Source organism: Marmota marmota, unplaced genomic scaffold (genome assembly GCF_001458135.2).
Source record: "Marmota marmota marmota unplaced genomic scaffold, marMar, whole genome shotgun sequence".
Lineage (NCBI taxonomy): Eukaryota > Metazoa > Chordata > Mammalia > Rodentia > Sciuridae > Marmota > Marmota marmota.
The window spans coordinates 18,565,619-18,584,905 of NW_026000108.1; the positions used below are offsets into that span (position 1 = coordinate 18,565,619).

The 19,287-nt window shown below is 49.9% G+C and overlaps 1 non-coding gene across 1 annotated transcript; it reads left to right on the forward strand.

Moving 5' to 3' along the window:
• The first annotated feature begins 10,356 nt into the window (after window positions 1-10,356).
• On the forward strand, window positions 10,357-10,501 carry LOC125611013. Its single transcript, XR_007341124.1, has one exon. It is a non-coding gene; the product is annotated as a small nucleolar RNA SNORA67 (small nucleolar RNA).
• Window positions 10,502-19,287: the final 8,786 nt, after the last annotated feature.

The window sequence follows — 19,287 nt, forward strand, 5'->3', positions numbered from 1 at the left end:
AAAGCAGAAGTTTCCAGTAGACGTTCCAAGCTCCTTTTACTCTTCGACATTGGTAGCAAATAAGTTATCAGCAATTCAACACGTTACCTCTCTGGGACAAAAGCGTATTTTCAACAAGATGCTCCTAGAGGTAACTATTCAGCTCTAAGGGAAGTATCTGTGTCCCACCCCAGGACCTTTGCACAGTCGTTCCCTGTTTGCAGTGCTCCCCCCATTCCCTGGCTTTGTCCAAATCCTTGCTCTTTCCTTTTCCGGATGATCGTCCCTCTCTGGTACCACCGGGACTCTCAGTTCCATTATCTGATTTTACTTGGCTTTGCAGCATTTACCACTACTTGACCTTGAGTTACACATTTGGTTATGAGTTTATTTTCAGCATCACCTTCCCCATGACAGCAGACTTCATTCCATTCATTCCTTATCCCCAGCACTGAGAAAAATGCAAGGTGCCCACCTGGTGCTACAGCAAAGTGCTGTGCGAACTATCTCCATCCATCCTCTGTGTGTAAGTGTAAATATGTCCGTGTAGATGTAAACTAAGTGACGAAATGAGAATGCAGGTACAGACACATGCAGAGAATGAGGAAACCCCACACATCATCTCACCCCAGCTTCACCGTACCTGTGGCATATGTGGTCTAGATGCCCAAACTCTCAGCAAAGAAAGACCACAGGAATCGTAGCCCCGGGTCCTCATGCTACAGACAAGGAAACTGGGGCTCCCCATGTTGAGGTGACTTATCCAAGGTTGCTGCAGGACCCAAGGTCGGGACCTAAACTGAGGATCCTTTTCAGTCCAAGCATAGTGCTTTTTTTATACCACCAAATTCATACAAACTATGGCTAGTCCATAAGCTTAGAATTTATCATTTGTCATATAGAAGATAATAACGAAGGTAAGGGTAGCCTAATTATCAATCACTAACAGTACTAACTCCAAGATGCTAAACACCGTAAGAAAGTTACAAAACTCTCAGAACAGAGAGAAATGAAGCTTGGGTCATCGTGGAGGTCACAGAAGAAGGAGCCCAGATGCGGGACTTCCAATCTTGGCTTTGCCACTTTCTAGCTATGTGATCAACTATCCAGCCTCTCTTTTTATTAAGTGTCCCCACTGAGTGGATATACAGTGTTCGGGGACAAAGCTGTCCCTGCTTAATAAACAGGGATAGTCTTAGTACCGTCACAGGATTGGTGCAAGGAACAGTTCAGTACAGTAGTAAGTGTCGAATGTGCGTTGTCATTACTGCTATCCTCTAAGAACATGAAATGCAGACAATTTCATCTTTGTTATACTTTCATGCTTTGTTCCATATACTTCATTTGGGGCATTATGTCTCTTTTTATCACGAGGAGGGAGTGATCACAGCTGGGCAAAGAAAGCGTTCAAAGAGCTGGAAGAAGATGCGTTATTTGAAATGCACCCTGAAGGACAGGGAGAAGGACACACAGTGTCGGGGGTGAAGTGGACACCCACAGCCCTGGGTGAACAACCCCCCAGGCAGGGAGGCAGCCACCGAGTGGCACAGAGGCCAGCGGCCCCGCTGGGAGGAGCTGGGTGCAAAGTGACTGGCCACCTGGGCTGGCCGGGTGGGTGGGGTAGGGGAGCTGGAGGGACAGGCCAGGTCTGGGATGCGCTGCTGAGCACTGCAGGTCTATCAGATCTTATCAGCTGGAAGGAGCCCAAAAGTCTGTGGATGGGAGAGCAGCACAAGAGAAGCCCTCTTCCTAAGAGGGCCCCATGCTGGCATCCTGTGGAGCAAGTGACACCACACTGCACGGGGTGGGCAGAAGTGGCTGCCTACCCCGCAGGGGAGGAGAGAGCAGCCTGGCCCAGGGGCCACCCAGACACGCCACCCACCCTGCAGCTTGACGGGTTTTGGCAGACCCCAGGGAACCCACTGGCTCCGCTGCTTGCCAGCGTTCTCTTCTCACACTGCCTAACATGACACCGTCAGCAGGCGCTGTCCAGGTAACCACAGGCCCACGTGGACTCAGCCACGACACCTGGTATCAGTCCCATCAGTGGGCCAGTGGGTCACCTGGCTGCCCAAACACAATCCAAAGGGCCGAGCTGAGCAGGGCAAAGCCAGGAAACATATACATTTCCAGTCCCTCGGGCAGGGCCAAGGGATCTGCACTGTATTCTCTTTATGCTAATTCTGTTGGTCGGTCCACATGCAGAATAGGGACCATAGACTCTTGTTCTCCTTCCAGCCTCAGGAAAGGAGGAATTCGGTTAGTTTTCAGGAAGGGGAAAGGAGAATAGAAATTAGCATTTTGTGAATGCTGACTAGGTGCCAGGCCTGGTCTGGGGCGATGACCACAAGACCTTTATTTGATCATGACAGCAGCAACAGCAGTCCCTGTTTGGTGGTCCTACTCTTCTCCAAACTCTGCTCGATGCTCCCTGGAAATGCCATATAGGACCCCTACGGCCGCCCTCTGCACTAGGCTGTAAGACCAGCCCCATCTTAGAGATGAGGACACTGGAGCTCAGCGGGACCCATCATCCCTCATCCCAAAGGCAGGACATGAGGGAGCCAAGCGGGTGTTGCACCTGTCAGTCAGGACTCTTTGGTGGTGAGCAACAGTAACCAACGCTCTAACACAGGAAGGTGCTGGAAGGACAGTGGCACTCACAGGCTTGGCAGGAGGACAGCACAGGTCTAGCTAGGCAACTCTGGATGCTGGGGACAGGAAGGACCTGGCACCACCAACTACGAGGTCTCACTGCAGGAAAGTTCTGGCTGCAGATGGGGTACACTGAACTCCCCTATGCCTCGGGCTGTCTGTCTCTCTGTTCAAGGGTGTCTCCAACTGACCTCTGACGTGCCAATTGGGCTGCTTGAAGACAGGGAACCTGTCCCCAGTCCCGGCTGCAATGGTCATACAAGTGAGAAATAGAGGTGCACGCTGGGAACAAATGCTCTCCACCCCCCAACCCCGGGGGAGACCCTTCCACTGTGTTTATTTCTCTGTCTTGCTAAAGTCCCCCTTCTTGTGGTTCATGAGTAAAGGTTGTATAAGAAATACTGGTCGTTTAATAAGAATTCCCTTTATGTGAGTCAACCTCTGCACCCCTGTGAACCACGCACAGAAACCCATGCACCACGCAACGGGGGCTGAGACGCACTCCTGCTGAGGCCCTCACTGCTGCAACTGCATGTACACTGGCCACCAGGAGCAGGGAACAAGCCACACACCGTACGCCAGGTAATCAATGAACTGTGAATGGAATACATATGGGAAAATATGCCCAGTTTTCTGGCATGTATACTACATATCATGAAATATTTTTATTATTCATTCAAAAACAGATCTCTTTTGAATTGCATTTCAATTACACTTTTTAAAGCAGAATTCATAACTCATTTGTCCATGTAAACACGTGCCCACACACAAACACCCTGGAGGTAGCCTCATGCCCTTCGTCTTACAAATCCTAATCCACAGTTTTCTCTGTTGAGTGGCTTTTATCTACCTGTTTCCTGTTATCTGCAATAAAGCAAATCATAATTGCTACAAGGAAGATCATAATAATTAAACGACTATCTGACATACTACATTACTATTTGGATGGCTTTACGACCAGATAACTACTGCGGAGAGACGAAGGTGCTGGGGTGTCAGGGGGGTAGCTCTGCCAAGTGACCCTCTCAGCCACTCCGTGACTCGTGGTCCTCGGTGACTTTTACTGATGGGATCAGGCTAGTGCTCATCAGCTGCTGCAAAGCCCTGCCCACTGATCCACCAGGCTTCCCAGGTAACCAGAAACACACGGAGCTGAAGGGGTGGTGTTCAGGAAGAATTTGAAAGCTTCCCACTGCAGACCACCTCTTTCTCAGAGGACCCCCTGCCCCGTTGCTCTAGTTTGAGTCTTCCCTGTCCCCCAGAGGCCCTGAGTTGCAGTCTTGCTCCCTGGAGCCTGCTTTTGGGAGGGGATGGGACCTTTGGAGGCCGGGCCTGGAGGAAGGCCTCCATGTCCTTGGGAATGCCCTGGGAAGGGAGGGTGGGACCCCCGGCCCTTCCCTCTTTGGCAAACTGGCCAAGAGATGAGTGCTCTGCCACGCGTTCCCACCATGATGCGCTGACTCACCACAGGCCCAAAAGCAACAGGGCTAACTAACCATGGCCTAGGACCTCTAAAACTGAGCCCAAGTAACCTTTTTCTCTAAGTAAGTTGACTTTCTCTGGGGATTTGTTACATTGTCAGGTAATACCTGCTCTCTACCTTCTACTGTTAGTGCCTTCTCCCCCGACATCCTCTGCCTTCCCAACTAACAAGCGGCCCAGGTAAACCGCAGCCACCATCAACACCTTCTCAACACAAGAAGCCATCCCTCAGCTTTTGGGGTGGGGGTGGGGGGGCGGGTGACCTCTGCCTGCCGCTGCCTCTTCCGGCTTCCCTATCTACTCCAGATCCCAGACTCCTTGAGAAACACAAATCAAGACCCTCCCGCCCTCCTTTAACAAAAATCTCTAGTACCAAGGAGACTGGCAAATAAGTCCCCTGATATGTGGCTGCAATGTGCCTCGCCGACTCGATGGCCCATGGCCCTTCTGCACCCTCCGTCCCACCCACCTGCCCCATACCCACACTCTCTCCCATTCCTGCCTCCCTCTCTCTTCCCTTTCTCAGTCCTGGACCTAGCTCTGGGGCTGGGAAACCCTCCGCCATCCCCAGGCTCAGGAAGAGCTGACTACCTGACTTTACCTGGATTACCACCACCTGGCCCAGAGGAATGCACATGCACCCTGTGCCCCGCCCACCTGGCAGCCTGCCTTTCTCCAGGGTCATCGCCTTCACTTGGCATCTCCAGGGCGGAGCTCAGCTTCTGGCCTGTGCTGTGTGCTCAGTCTTCACTGGAGACATAAGTGAATTTCAGTTTCCACTGAACCCGTGCATGCGTATGTCGATTTAGACTGTACTGATATACTTACATATTTCCCTGTGCTGGTCATCAGTTAAACACCATGGTAGCCTCGAGTTTTGGGGGGAATCTCAGTGTGCCCGGGAAGAGTGCAGGATGTTTCCTACAGGATTATCAAAACTCCCTTTGTATGCTGACCTCGTTTCATTACAAGGAGCGCTTCCCTACCATCTCAGGGCCCCATAGTCCCTTCCTTACCTTCCTTCTCAGAAGTCCTGCAGATTGGCCACCCGGCACAGGCATACAGTACTGTCCCTTGCAGACACGTGTACTGAACTTCTCCAGACGCCAGTTTGGGTGTGTACAGAGTAAAACGCCAGGCAGGTCCGCCTCCGCTATTGGTTTTATCAAAGCTCTCTGCCCACAGCCCTGGCCTCCTTCCCTGGTCAGGTGGGCACGCCCTGCACTGCCCTCTTCTAAATCTGTGTTGGCCTCTGTAATTTTCAGATAACATTTCAGCAATTTCAAGTTGGTGGCTTAATGATTCTGATGCCATTCTCTAAGAGGAATTTTTTTATGATCTACCTTTCTCAGACTCACCATCCCATTTTTCCCTCTCCACATTACTTTCGACAGGCAAACTTTGATTATTTGAATGCCCCAGGGGATGTGCTGGAATTTAAGTTAAGTGAGATTTCAGGTAATTGGAAGAGTTTATAATGTGAACTGCAGTAGCTGGGGGCTATGTGAAATTCCTGACAGTTGTGGCTAACTGAAGTCTTGAAAAACCAAGCTTCATCTGGATATCCATCCCAATCCTTTCACTCTTCCTATCCCCCTTCTCATCTTCTTAGCCCCTATGCTCTCCAACAAGCGCACCCTGTGCTTCTGGGCCCATGAGATGAAGAGAAAACATGAGAAAGAGGTTTGCTCTCTTTCCATTGCCCATAAACGGGCCAAGGGACCCCCTCTCCTTTGCCAAAGACGGCATAGATTGTTTTAAGTCACTGCCTGCCCACGGTGAAGTTGCTATGTCCCCAGTCCCCTGCCTCAGGCTCAGGCCAAGATGTTGACAGTGGGACCCTGGTTCTGCTTTGCACCAGAGACCATGTGTTCAAGCTGGAGCTTGCAAATGAGCCACAGCCAAGGGTCTCCCACTTCCAGCTGGGCTGCCGGGGGCCTGGGATATGCCGGATACAGAGGTGGCCTATGAGACAGGCGCTAAAGGGTTAAACAGTGTCTCACCCACTTCAGTTACATGCTGAGCCTAACAGTCCCATGTGGAGTGGGTGATGGACAGCTGGTTACCACCTTCTGGAATAACATAGCAGAGGGCTTTTTTTGCAGGCAGGATATTGGTAAAGCGTTGGTAAGGTGTACACGATATTTTGGTCAGACTGACTTTAAATGTGAAACTCCTGTGGCTCATCTTCCAAACACTGGGAGGCGGAGAGGAACGGTGTGGTGCTTCTGCTTTGCAGGGGAGGTACCGAGACGGCCATGGAGTGGCAGGGGCAGAACTAAAACCAGTTCCTGGCTGCCCTTGGTCAGATGGGAAGGCACTCAGGAGACTCAGACGGGAAGGCACCACTCCCAGACAAAACGTGGCACTTAGGATGTGGAGTGTGGGTCTCACAGCCATTGCACACCAAGGGGACCAGAAGGAGCCCCTCACCCACTCTGTGACTCTGTTTTCTCTTCTATAATAAATAATAATAATATAAATAATCATTATTTTGGAGCCTACTGAGAACCCACAGATGACCCAGTGCTTCAGATGAACCAATCATTAATCCCCATGGCGGTTCCAAAAGGAGAGATTACTGTCCCCTTTTAAAAATGAGGAAATTAAGCCTCTAAGAGATTTTTAAAAACAAGTAAAAATAACGACAACAAAATCCTGCAGCTGATAAGAGATCAAGGTGGGATTTGAACCCAGGCTTGTTCCATACCATTTCTACCACAGCCCCACATTCCACTCACAGGAGGCCGTAGGGTTCCATAAAATAGTGCACCTAAAATAGACTCAATAGACTCCAAAGACACCAATCTTAATACAGAAATCAAAAGAACAGTGTTTGTCCCATTCAAGACAGAAATAATCTCCACTCCTGCTTGTGGAGAGGTCTTGCTTTTCTGGCGAACACTATCCCCTGCTGGAGTGACCAGTCTCCTGAGGCCAGAGCACTGGGACAGAGTCAACTGGAGGGGACGATGTGTGGGAACAGTCCCAGCGTCCACCCTCTGACACTCCAGTCTCGGGTACAAATCCTCCAATAGGCAAGGAGGTGTCCCATCCCAGTCTGCCCCAAGTGGCAGGCATCTGCAGGCTTGAGATCTTGAAATCAGCCATGCACATCCACCGCCACTTCATACCCAAGTAAGCAGGCCTCTTACCACCACCTGCCAAGCTTTCAACCAGTCACGATCATTACAGTCCTTCTCCCTGGATGAGAACCTCAGAGAAAGTACTAAAGGGCCACTTGGGCCCCAAATTGTCACCTACAGGTGTCCCCAGCTGAAGCTCTGACTACGCCCTGCTCATATTTTCCTGAGCACTGCTAATTAGCTCCTGCAGTGCATCTTCCTCGTGCTTACGTTTTTTTCCACCATCTCCAGGCGTCACTGATGAGTGACAAATTTTCCTCAACAAGAACCGTGAGTTCCGAAGCCAGCCCACAGCAAAAATTCAGGCAGAGATTCTTCCGGGACACGGGAGATGATGGAAACCACTGGAGTTTTCAGAGGACAAACTAAATTGTGACCACTTAAGGCGGGGATTCTATCATCCGGGGCTGTTTCTCTGGCCAATAACTGTGCAAATGGGTTGATTATGTTAGTAAATGGCTCTCAGGGGTGACCCGAGTTAATTATGGCCTTCCAGGAAGAGGGAGAAAGACTCACTGGCTACAAATCACCGTTGGACTGCAAGCCAATACGGGGCCCAGTTTTACTCGTTTTCCTTGATAGTCCATTCATCCACCCCCACCACTGTCTCCGTCCCCACAGTTCATCAGGACAGTGTTTAAATGGCAATAAAACGGGTGGTTGGGTTTACTTGTCTGCGTGTTTTTGATACCCTGACAAAAACACCCCTGGCATTAAACCCAGGTATGATTGACACAGGTAAAGTCAAAGGATGAGTACTTCTCTATCAGTAAAAAAGTTCAATGATAATTAGGATTGTCATCAAGAGTAGCATCAAAATAGCTCTACCACTCCCCAGCATCCATCCTAAAGAATTAAAGTCACCGTACTGTAGTGATATATTCATACCCATGTTTTTATTAGCAGCAAATTCACAATCGCCAAACAGTGGAACCAGTCTAGATGTCCATCAATGGATGAATGGATAAAGAAAATGTGGTATACATACAAAATGGAGTTTTACTCAACCATAAAATTATGTCATTTGCAGGAAAAAAAAATGCACTACTCAGTACATGACCGAGCTGACCATTCGAATAGGAGAGGAAACTCAGAGGCAGAATGCTGGAAGGATACAGTAGCAGAGGACAAGCCAAGTGAGACCCTGGGTCCCAACCCCCGCCCTCACTTCTGAGTAATCTTGAGCAAGTCAATCCGTCTCTTGCTGAGCCTAGACCTTCTATCTGTAAGACGGGGGCCATGCCCATACCTATATCAATGATTACATGAGACTGTGCAAACCAGGTGTCAGCCTAGTGATCAGCATGTGGCCATCACTTACTAAGAGATCAACATCGGCCCCATCATCAGCATCTTCTTCATGGACATCACCGGCGCCATCTGCTGTCCACACCAGGTGACAGGGCACAAAGCCTGAAATAATTGAAAGGCCTGCCCAATCGGATAGGCTCAGAACCCAGATATGACCACGGCAGCATTAGCCAACACTGATGGCGGCACTGTTCTGGGCACTTCCCTCACATTAGCTCCCTTGACCTCACGACGAGGCCCTACCAGGTGGATCCCATGAGGGTCTGACATTCACACAAAGCACTGGACCATGGGATGGAGGCAGAAGTGTCCTGTGGGACTCCAGATTCCCTTAAAGGGAGGAACACTCTTCTTCCTGTCTCCCTTCCAGCCACACACTGGTCCACAAAGCAGAAAGCCTCCTTCTTGGGATGGTGGGGGCCAGAGAAATGGAAAGTTCGCTGGGCTCTGACAACAGAGCCATGGTACAGGCTGTCTTGAGAGAGACAGTTCTGTCTTCCCTAGGACACTTGTCTCTCTGGACCACAGTAATGTTATCCTAAAGAGCAAACCAACGTCATACCCACGTGCCCAAGGCCCAAATCGACCTTGAGGAAATCTGGCACGTGCATCGTAACGACAATGTGTAATTGGAGTTATAGGAGTTATAGGTGATAGGAGTCACCACTGCCGACATGGATCTCCAAGACACAAAGGTGTGAGAGCACCTTATTGGGGCATGAAAGGGAGTTTTAAATGTAAGAATATTTCCCTTCTGGCACCATCATCCAAATACATACTTTCTGAAAGTAAGTACGTCAGTGTGCCAGGTTGGTTGGTCCACTCGGTCACTAAGGCTCCAGCAGAGTGGGAAAAACAGGCTCCAGGATCAGAAAGCTTGGGGATCGCGCCCCAGCTCCTGCGTTTCTCACACGCTCCCTTCTGCCTGCTTAGCTTTCGGCTGCATCGACTACGGCCTGCACCCACGGCCACGGCCTGCACCCACGGCCACGGCCTGCACCCACGGCCACGGCCTGCACCCACGGCAACTGCAGCTGCCTCCAGGGCTGTGGGGAATAGAGGAAGGTGCACAAGTAAAGCATCCTACGCAGCCAAAGTGCTCGACTCTGTATTCCCCTGCTCTTTCAAATAAACCACAAGTGGAGACTTTTGCGACTTTACTGTCATGAGTGATAATAATGAGAGCAGGACAGGTGGAGCATCCCTCATCCAAAATGCTTGGGACCAGAAGTGTTTCAGATTGGAGGCTTTTATCAGTTTTGAAATAATTACGTATACAGGAGATATCTTGGGGATGGGACCCAAATGGGAACCAGATTCATTCGTGTTTCATGTCTGCCTTAGGCACACTGCGTGAAGATAGTTTTATACGATATTTTAAATAATTTTGTGCATGAAACAAACTTCATGTACAAAGAACCATCAGAAGGCACCGTGTAGATTCATGTCCGCACTCAGAGTTTTGTATTTTGGATTCCAGATTGGCGTGCTCAAACTTTCATGGCAATCAGAGTGGTGGTTGTAGTATTTGTGGTAGGAAAATCCCCACAAACTAAACCAGAAGAAGGGGAAGAGGAGAGGGCATCTCAATGGGCATGGCCAATGCCAGTGTCCTGCTAAGGCTTGGCCGCTCAGCACCAGGTGGGGTGTTTCTGGGGAGATCCGTGGATTCATCTCCTTCTCATCGATGTCTTCACAATGACTCCAGCCATCAAATCGGCTACTTTCCTTGCTCACCAACGTCATCTTAAAAGAACCTCTCTCAAACTCAGGTGTTCAAATTGTCCAATGAAGTCCTCTTTGAAAAGTGGCCTTTTCACTAGTGCCTCTCAGGAAAGTAGCAACTTGGAAGAAGACCTGCATGCCTAAGGTCTTTGGGAGACACAAGATACTTGATTTCTTTTGCCTTCCTTTGGCTGCCTACTTGCATATGTAAGTCCCTCTGGATGGATCATATCTCAATTCACAGGCTGAACTGGCCATCCTTCTTGACACAGGCCAGAGGCGTTGATGTGCAGCAGGTTTCTTCAGTCATCAACTATGACCTCCCCACCAACAGGGGATAGAATTGTTCGAGGTGGGCGTTCTGGCCATAAGGGTGTGGCTATTAACATGGTGACAGAGAAGACAGAGGACTCTTTGAGACAAGGAGACCTTCTACAACACCTCCATTGAAGAGATGCCCCTCAGTGTTGCTGACCTCATCTGAGAGGGGCTGTCCTGCTACCTAGCTCCAGCCAGGGTTCAGTCCTGGGGGTAAGGAGGAGCTGGAAGGGAGAGGAAAGGGAGCCAAGGGATGGGCATCTTGTCATTTTTCCTTTCTTTCTTTCTTTTTTTTTTTTTTTTTGAATAAATGTCACTTTTTGAGGTAAAAGAAAAAAAGTGGCTTTTTCAGAAGGCAGCTGAGGAATGGAATGAGATAGCTTCTAGAACTTGCTCTCCCACAGACACCTCACACCAAGTGCTGGGATGTCGGATGCCCATTCAGATATACCCAGGGATGTCACGGCAACACACTGAGGCACATCCAAAGACACTAAGTGAGCCAGCCCCTGACCCTGCAGCCTGTTCTGGAACCCTGCTGTCACACACCTGCACTCCTGACAGGGGGAGACAATGCAGTAAGTGTCCCTAAGACATTGGCTTCAGGTCCATCAAATGTGCGGTTTGTCAACATCATAGAGTCCTGTGCTGCCATTATGACTGATGAGGATGGTGACAGTAACGGTAATGATAGTGACAATGATGGGGATGAGTGACATGGAAATGGTGTGATATTTATTGCAGGGTAGAAAAAACAAATTTTAAGACAACATATTGGAACAGAAATGAGAATAATGGTTCCCTCTAGGGCAGGGGGACTATGACGAAGGGCATATGGAGCCCTCTGAGAAGCTGAGAATGTTCTAGACCTTGATCTAGATGGTGGTCACACTGGCCCAGACATATGTAAAAAAGGATTGAGCTGCCCACTTAAAATGTGTGCACTCACAGTCTGTATTTAGCCTCAATACCAATGAAAAGCTAAAATAGCATATACTATAAGTCATTTTTAGAAAGAGTGGCCTGAGAAAATGGGGATTGTACATTTGAATGTTAACAGCATTCAGTTTTGAGTAGTGAAACTACAGACTTTTTTCCCTTTAAACATATCTGTGTTTTCTAAATTTGGAGTGTGTGGTGAATTCATATTACTCAATGTGTAAAGTTAAAATCCACCACTACCCAAGGAGTTTATTATCTCCAGACAACACCTTCAGCCTCTCTCTTCTTCCCAAACCTTCCCTCATTCGCAGGTCAGGCCCTCAAGGGCGCCCCCCCAGCTGCCCAGGGAGACTCTCCGAGGTAGGGTGAAGCAGGTAGAAGGGAGGTGAACTGGTGCTGTGAGGCTCTCTCACTTCTTGGGAGACGCTGTTCATCAGAGCCTGTCACCCAGTGCACCTGCCCCAGCCAACGACAGCACAGAGAGTATTCTGACCGTCCCTTTGGGATAAGGTCTCATCTGCAGGGATCCTTACCCCACTGTGGCTCAGCTCCCAGCCTCTCCTGAAGTCTGGATAGGAATCTAGAATCAGACCTCAAAGTCTCCCTTTTTAGCTTAAATTCTTGGATTTAGATCCGCGTCAGCTGGAAGCCAACTAAGGAAAGGCATCTTCTAGCAGCAAACGCTGTCACCTCTTCATGGAAATGGGTGCAGAGGCCCAGCCGAGGCTCCCAGCATGTGACAGAAGTTAAACCTGGCTCTCCACCTTCCATCTTGCTGAGTGACCATAAACAGGGTGTTTTAGTCAGCTCTTTCCCTATGTGACTAAGGATCTGACCAGAACAACTGTAGAGGAGGGAGAGTTTATCTGAGGGCTCACGGTTTCAGAGGTCTTAGTCCATAAAGGCTGGCTCCATTCCTCGGGGCTGGAGGTGAGGCTGAGCATCATGGCGGATGTGTGGCAGGGGGAAGCAGCTCACGTCACGGTGATCAAGAAGCAGAGACTCCACTTGCCAGATACAAATCTATACCCCAAAGCCACACCCTAATTCCCACCTTCTCCAGCCACCCCCTACCACACTTCAGTAACCACTCAGTTAATCCATATCAGGGGATTAATTCACTGATTGGGTTAAGACTCATGGGGATGCTCACAACCCAATCATTTCTCCTCTGAACCTTCTTGCACTGTCTCACATGTGAACTTTTGGGGGACACCTCACATCCAAACCATAACACAAGGGCTCTGAATTTCTGGGCACTCTGGAAACACTCTGGATTCCCGTTTCTTTATCTATAAAATGTAGACATGACCACCTGCTCTGAGTCCAACCTTCAGAATGGTACGAAGGGAACGTGGAGGAAGGTGACAACGTCCCCCAGTGGATTGTGTCCCTGACTTTCGGCAGAGTGCCAGGAACATAGCAAATCCTCTTGAATATCAGTTGAGGAAAGACAAGTGTAAGGAATTATTTTTATTACTATTTCTCATGATGAGAAGGTGACCACAGAAACCCAAGAAATCCCACAACTTCTTTGCAAAAGAGTCAACCATGGGTGGCAGATGAGCTTCTGAGCAAGCTTAGCTCCGGGTCAGGAGCGGAGATGAAGAAGCACACGCTCCGTCACCCCACAATGCAGGTCCGATGCCCACAGAAAGCCCCGCTTCGTAACCAAGTCATTTCCCACCCGCAGCCTCTGGCTTTTTTCAGGCATCTATCTGACACCCTGAGGTTCCCGCTCGGAAGGAAGGAGAAGAAGAGAGGCAGCAAGGGCCTGTGTCGTGGTAAACTTATAAACCCCTGGGCTTATTAAACGGGGATGTGACTGGCTCCCTTTAAAAGATCACAACCTATATTTTGAGAGTCAGAAGTTCTATGGGATAAAAATGGAGATGAGGAGACTTTGGGGAAAGAAACAGATGAGAATGTTGTTTGGGAAAATTTAAAAGGGGGGGGGCAGTTTTTCAGTTCAAGAGTTCAAATGAGAACCCTTTGGATTTGGGATTCTTTGGGATTTGTTCACTCCACACAGGACACTGTGCCAGGCACAGCAGGAGGCTCCGATGAATCAGCTGCTCCTCCTCTGAAGCAGCTGCAGGCTGGACACGAGGCAGGAGCACGGGCAACCCCAACACGGGTGGCCCAGGACCCGTGGTCAGAGGCAGGGCTGGACGGATGCCCTGCGATGGTAGGACAGGAACAGAGCTGTTAGATGAGGTCAAGGCAGTCGTGACTGAGCCTGGAGAGAGCAGTAAGGGACAGTGAGAGGACAAAGGGCCACCTGAGGAGAGGCCTGGAACGTGGAAACCCAGGCTTCAGACTGAGAAGTCTATTAAGGGGTGATTCAAAACCCCAGCAAAAGAAGAAAGCAGAGCAGTCGGCAGATGAAGACCAGAGAGGGTACCAACAGGAAAGGGCAGAACAATGTGGGCGAGAGGCAGGGCACAAAGTTGGAAGGTAAATAGTAAGTTCTCGGAGATGCTGGGGAAGAGGAAGTGGCCCAGGGTTGATGAACAGGCTGTGAGCACACCTGTGAGTCTGGAAAAGAAGGAGACTGCTGGGAAGGAAGAGGTCACAGGCTGACCCCAGCAGACTCACCATCCTGGAGCCAATTAAAAAGCAAATTGGAACTGGCTAGGAAAAGGGAGTCCCACCCCTGCCACCTCCAACACTGCCCTGGTGGTGGGTCTGCAGATGGCAGCAAGCAGGCCGTCAGTCTGTGCCTCATCAATATGAATTTTCCATGGCATCAGGTTGACAGCTGGCAGGTGACACATCCCCTCCTTCTGGAGGAACATCTCTGGAGACCTGGGGAAGGGTTTTCCCAAAGTCAGACAAAGACAGGAGCCCCACAGCGGGCTGGGGCCTTAAAATACACTTGCCACACTCTGCCTCGCTTTATTGTCACCTTAGCTGAGATACACAGGCAGGTAGAATCATCTCCACTGTACAAAGTCCAGAGGAGATAAGGCCTTCAACGTCAGGAGCTCTGCCCAAGACCACGGAGCTCCCTAGCAGGGAGCTGAGGACTTGGGTAACCATAGCAGCTGGTCCAGGAAGCTGGCCAGGATAGTAGGCATGCACTAGGGTCATTTGGACAAAGAAGAGGTGGACAGCAAAATCAAGTGGGTTGAAAGTGGATAAGAGCAAGGGGCAGAGATGCAGGTACAGATGGGTCCTGTGCTCTGCACAAGCCTTTCCCCACCCCGCCCCTCACGTGCACCCCTGGAAGACCAGTTCCCAGCCTAGAGCACCTACCCAACTGCTTCCACTAAACACATACAATCACTCCACCAGCCTCCTCCAGAGTGAAGGCCACACCCAGGACCCCAGATCCTTCTCTACTGCTACAGGACATTCACAGTCTGCCTGACAAACCGCACCTGACACTCCACCGTGTGTCCCCATCAGAGGACAGATGATCTGAGAGTCCCGCAGTAAGTCCTGTGTTTTGCCCCCTGCCTATTTCTATTTTTTGCCTCTAAATCTCCACTTGCTGAAATCAAGCCCAAACTTCCTGGACCCAGTGTCACATCCATTCAGAACCTTCCTCAATCCTCCAATCTAAGTCCACCTCCCCTCACTTTGCAGAGCCCTGTTACAATACCTGTCCTGGGGCTGTGGTCTGATGCCGTTCTCTACCACCCGTGACTGCAGACGCCTCCAGGCCGACTGTGCTGCAGAAGGCTCCACACCCAGGGTGCTCAATTCGTCTGGCCCACTGAAGGCCGACCCTCTCCTGAGACCCACTCTGCCCCACCTGTGTTACCTAGGTTGCCCTTCACTGCCCTTCACAGAAACCAGCCATCTGGACCAACAATGGCAGATCCACCCGACCTCACTGCCCCCTATCTTTGTGCCTGGCCCTAATCAAGCTACAGAGGGACAGGCACATCCAGGAGTCACCCTCCTCAAATGAGGATGCGGAATCGAGGTAGAGACTGCAAATGGGCTGGAGGAGGTTGCTGTGGGATGCTGAATCCGTGCCCTGCCTCAGGTCCTGCTCCTCTTGAGCTGCAGCATGAAGCTCCGTCATTCCAGAAATCCTGTCTCCTGTCCCTCCACAGGCAGTCCCAGTCCCTTCCCCTCAGAGCTAATGTGCGCAGAAAAGACGCCTTCACTCCTCGGGCTGCAGATGAGGGCTAACCAGGCAGGGCTTTAAGGAAAGCTACAAGATAAAGAGCTGGCCTCGAGCTTGGCGGTCACGGACAGATGGCAGGAAGGCTGGAGAGGGCTGTGGTCAGGGAAGAAGGGGGAGACTCGCCTCGGGGGAGGGTATCGGGGTGTGAGAAGAAGATGGAGGCCAGAATGCATGAAGGACCAGGGTGGCCGAAGCAGCTAATGCAGGAGGGCACGAAGAGACAGAAGGCAGACACGGGTCAGCAGGGTCCTGGGAAGCCACTGAGGTTTCTGAGTAAAGAACCTGTGAAAATGTTTTGTTTCTGTGTTTTCAAGGTGGCTTACCTGACAAGTTGTACAGAGCACAGGCTGGCTTACAGAAGGTCTCATTCCCTGGGCAAAACTAGGATGTTTGTTGCAATAAAACAGCTCAAGATGATGGAAGTAGATCAGATTAAAACGGAAAGACCTCAAAATAAAAATCGACCAAAGGTTTGTGTTCCACGGGAAGCAGGGGCCGCCTTCCCTGGGGCCACTTTACCAAAGGCTCCATGGAGAGTCACATACTCTCCACGAAGCAAATCTTTCTTGTCATGAAGCACTCAACATCCCAGTCTGGTTTTATTGGTGGAAAACCAGGCACTGAGTAAGACACGTTATTCACTCTGGTCATTTTCATTCAGAGACGAACCACAGTCCTCTTCTCAGCTTCAGCCCATGTATTTGATTCAATGTGAAACTCACTAAATTAATTTTTTTTCACATAAGAAGAGTAGAAATTGTCAAATTTAGAAGCACATATGCGAATTTCCCTGCCCAGGAGAGAACATGAATCCCATTAGTTAAAAATAGCGGTTGTGCTCACTCCCCCCCTTGCCTGTTAATTTTCATAAACTTACTCTGAAATTAGCCTGCCACTAGGAAGATAGCTGCTCATCAAAAGTGCTCCCAGCAAGCACCAAGCTCGCCTTGCAAGAGTTCAAGCGATCCCAGAAAACTCAGAACAAGGCAACGTTCTAACAGCATGAGTCCTGTCTTGCCAGACTCACTGATCCCCAAACTCCTGCCATCTTGAGGACCGCCACTCTCCAGCGACCCATCCCGGGCCATCTTGGACTCACTCTACTCCGTCCTCCCAGTCCAGCTGCCTAGGAATCCTGAAGGGGTCTTCCTTTAAGATGTCTCCCCCATTCTCCTCTTTTTCTCTATGCCCCCTGGTACAGCGCCCCCTTATCTCCTCACTCCGATTCCCACAAATTCACATAACCTACATTTACTGAGTACCTACCACAGACAAGGTAGTGCTGAGGTTACAGATTAATAGCACATGGTCTCTATTCCCAGGGAGTTCGAGATCTTTTGGGTCCAGTGTGGAAACAGGCAAGTTAAGGGTGACATGCACAATCACAGCATACGCGGCATGACTCGGGCACAGTGAGGCTAATTGAGAATTTTGATGGTGGCAGAAAAGCGCCAAGACTGGTATAGCTCCTCCTAGCCTGCCTTTCCCTAATTCTTGACAATCACCAAACTTGTTTTTATATCCCACTGCCTGGCTCAGTGTCCTGCAGAAAGAGAAGCTCCAAGACAACTGAGCCCAGCGGAAACTGGTCCATCCCAAGGGCTTTCCTCAACCTGCTGCTAGCCTAGGAAGCGCTCAGCTCCTCTCTGCTCCTCGGGACACCCTGCTGTCTGGCTTTTTTTTTTTTTTTTTAAAGAGAGAGAGAGAGAGAGAGAGAGAGAGAGAGAATGAGAATTTTAATATTTATTCTTTAGTTTTCGGCGGACACAACATCTTTGTTTGTATGTGGTGCTGAGGATCGAACCCGGGGCTGCACGCATGCCAGGCGAGCCCGCTACTGTTTGAGCCACATCCCCAGCCCTGCTGTCTGGCTTTTGAACTCACTCACCACCTGGCCCACCCTGGCTATCCCACCTCGATTTCTACTACATGAACACCGTCGTTCCTGCCCTCATCTAGAATGTTCTCTCAAACACCAACCACCAGCTCAGGGCTCATGCCCACTTCTGGTCATGATCTCCATTACCCTCTTTAGCCAAAGGGAAGAGACTCATTTTGAGAAACTGATGTGACTGCATTTTTTAAAATAAATAAATAACAGCAGCTTCTACTCAAAGCCTGTCCTAAGGAAGGGTGTGTGACCCTTGTCCTTGGAAAAATCCACAGAGCCTTTCTAGGCACATACCCACCCTGCTGAGTTGTTTATCTGCAAATAACAGGAGAGATCTGCGGCGGCGCCAGGTGTCCCTGACTCAGTCAGGCTAGGTGAAGTCCCATAGGAACCCCCTAGCAGCCACCAATCAGCCTGAGACAGGGAAATACCTGGGATACCAGATGACCCCCAGTAGTTTATGGTGGTTGATAACATGTTGGGAAACCATGTAGTTCAGCACGTACACCCCTCATGGCCTACACCAATCAGTTCAAAGGAATCCCCCTCTTGTACTAACCAATCACCCCTACCCAACTTGTTCCCACCAGTGACTGTGCTAATCAATGTTAAGAGTTGTTGTTTGATTTTCCCGCAGTATGGAATGATTTGCTGTGTGATGCTGTGACGCATAGAGTATCCCCCAAAACCTATAAAATCTCACTGAACAAAGGACGGGGACTCACTCCCTGGTACTGCTGTGTCGGAAATGGTTGTAAGTCCAGGCTCGAGCTTGCAATAAAGACTCTTGTGTGATTGCATCGGATTTGGTTCCTGGAGGTCTATTGGGGGGTCCCACAATTCTGGCATTACAATTTCAAGATCCACTCCTAAGAAGTTTTCCACAACGCTTAGTCACCAAATGCATATGCGCACACACCCATATCTGAGATCTATTGTTATTATTGAGGTACGGGGTATTTTCAATCAATAATAATCGCAGCTAATGGAAATGAATATGTTAAAGGACTGTAGCCCATCTTCCCACCTCACCTCCATCTCCTGTGCCCCCTGCCCTATTTCTCCCAGTGCAGGCCTTGCTCTTTTTTAAGAACCAGACATTCTGCCTTCCTGTTCCACAGAAGGGGTAGTTCTGCAGAGCACAACTAACAGAGTGACGGCCCCGTTAGTTTTGAAAGTCATTAAGGTGTCAGGGCATAAAAGAGTCTCCTCTGTGGCCCCTCCATCATGACCCCCAAAAATACTGGAAAAGATATCCCAAGTTCAGGAAAGGGAAGAGTCAGAGGGCAAAAAGGAGCTGGTTACTAGTCTCTAAGAAGGAAGCCAAGCCTGGCCCCACAGGTCTGGGGTGAGAGCGACTGCAAGGAGCATGGCTAAGCTGTTGGAAAGCTGTCGAGCTGGGGAATTGGAGAGGGAAGGATAACGTTCTGTGTGGCACTGGCTTTCTATCTTGGATAGCCATCTGCCCTATATCTAAAGCAATCAGGCTTCTTGCCAGGTGCGGAGGGCATGCTTGTAACCCCAGCAACTTGGGAGGCTGAGGAAGGAGAATCCCAAGTTTGAGGCCAGCCTCAGCAATTCAGGGAGACCCTCCACAATTGAGCAAGAACCTGTCTCAGAATGAAAAATAAAAAGGACTAGGGATGTAGCTCAGTGGTGAAGCACCCCTGGGTTCCATTCCCAGTACCAAAGGAAAA